The sequence below is a fragment of the Emiliania huxleyi genome (genome assembly GCF_000372725.1).
Source record: "Emiliania huxleyi CCMP1516 unplaced genomic scaffold EMIHUscaffold_361, whole genome shotgun sequence".
NCBI classification, from domain to species: Eukaryota; Haptophyta; order Isochrysidales; family Noelaerhabdaceae; genus Emiliania; species Emiliania huxleyi.
Window position 1 is genome coordinate 90,096 of NW_005199264.1, and position 1,943 is coordinate 92,038.

Sequence of the window (1,943 nt, forward strand, 5' to 3'; positions counted from 1 at the left end):
GACCGATAGAGGCGGCGGGGCCGCCCCTTCCCTCGCAGCCGCGCTCTCCGCCGATGCGCGATGGCGAGAGGCCCGGCACTTGCCGCTCTGCGGGGTGGTCTGTCCACCGGGCGGCTCTCGGCTTAGGCCGCGGTGGAGAGGGGAGAGAGATGGGGGGCGCTCTCTGTGACCAATTAGGGGTTCTGTCGTTCTGTCTTTTTGACGGTCTAGTCGCAGGCCGCGGCGCGCGGCGGCGCCTGGCACGGCCTGGTGCCAATCGACGTGAAACAAGAAAAATCCGGCCCATACGGTCCAAAAGAGGATGGTCTGTGTCCTCCGCCCAGCCCTGGCTTGGAGAACTTGAACATGTCGTTTCTCCATTCTCGGGTCCGCGGTTGGCCTGCTCTTTTGTAGGGAAGAATTTTGATACCCGTCAGGACTAGTGCTGACAGGACGCCTGCTGGGGGCAGCTTCGCGATGAAGCCGTCCGCTCCCCACTTGTCAACAGCAGGCGCTTCGACTTCGACGAGGAGAGAGAGAAGGTACTGGCGACGCGCACTGACTGACGTCAGCTCTGCCTCTGAAGTGCCCACCTTTCAGAGGAGCTTACTTGTCGCCAACCAGATTTCGATCTCGTCGCCAGACGGTTGCTTCCCCCAGGATTAGTCTTCTCTGCCTGCGGGAACACTCTCGGGCGGCCGGGTGGGGTTGCGGCTGGAGCTAGCATGGCTCGATAGAGCCGAGACCCCGTGTTGAGGCGGCGCTCCTTTGGGCGGCTGTTGAATCAGCAGGTTCGACCTCATCTTTCCATTACTCTCATCCCAGTGGATGGACGTCCGTACCGTACGTCCCTTTGTGTTCCTCTCCCCGTCCGCCAGCGAGACGCTCAGTCGCTGGCGGCCGCAGTTTTTCTGTGAAGGCTGCGCTGCACAAGCACGGGCGGGAGGGGCTTCTCCTGCGGAGTCGTGCGTGCGCAGGGCTCCTCTTTGCTTTCTTCTACTCCCTACTATCATCTCGTTCCCGTCCGGGAGGTTATTAGTCCCGCTATGGATATGTAAGAGCCACTAATGCAATTGTTGGCCACCTTATGCACATCCATGGCCACGGTTCGTAGGACGTCGCTGAGACGTCGTGTATTTTGGTGCCGTGTCAAGCCGGGTGGCGGCTCAGTGATGCGTCACGCATACGCCTCGCTTTACGCGTGCAGACAGAAAGCGCGATCGGTGATTTCAGATGTGCTGCGTATTATGCGCACGTCTTCTGCACCGATCGTTATACCACCGACCTTCTGGCCGCTACGCACCACGCACCACGCATCTGTTTTATGTAAGCTTTGCCAGAGAGGCTCTCTCGGGGCGCTACGCACGGTGTATTACGCACACGTCTTACGCAGTGGGATCGTAAAACGGGGCTGGGTGAGCCTATGACCGACGCATTACGCACATGCACATGCACTACGCTCTTGACCGTGAACGGCGGCGGAGAGGGGATTATGCCTCATGTATTACGCACACGTCTGATGCATCGCTCGCCATGGGTGTCGTTTGGAGCTTACGTCCCACGTATTACGCACACACACGACGGATTTGACTGAGAAGTGGCGGCCAGCAAGGGTTACGCCTCATGTATTACGCACACGTCTGATGCATCGCTCGCCATGGGTGTCGTTTGGAGCTTACGTCCCACGTATTACGCACACGCACGACGGATTTGACTGAGAAGTGGCGGCCAGCAAGGGTTACGCCTCACGTATTACGCATACGTCTGACGCATCCGCCACCTAACCCCTAACCCCTAACCCCTAACCCCTAACCCCTAACCCCTAACCCCTAACCCCTAACCCCTAACCCCTAACCCCTAACCCCTAACCCCTAACCCCTAACCCCTAACCCCTAACCCCTAACCCCTAACCCCTAACCCTAACCCCTAACCCCTAACCCCTAATCCCCAACCCCTAACCCTTA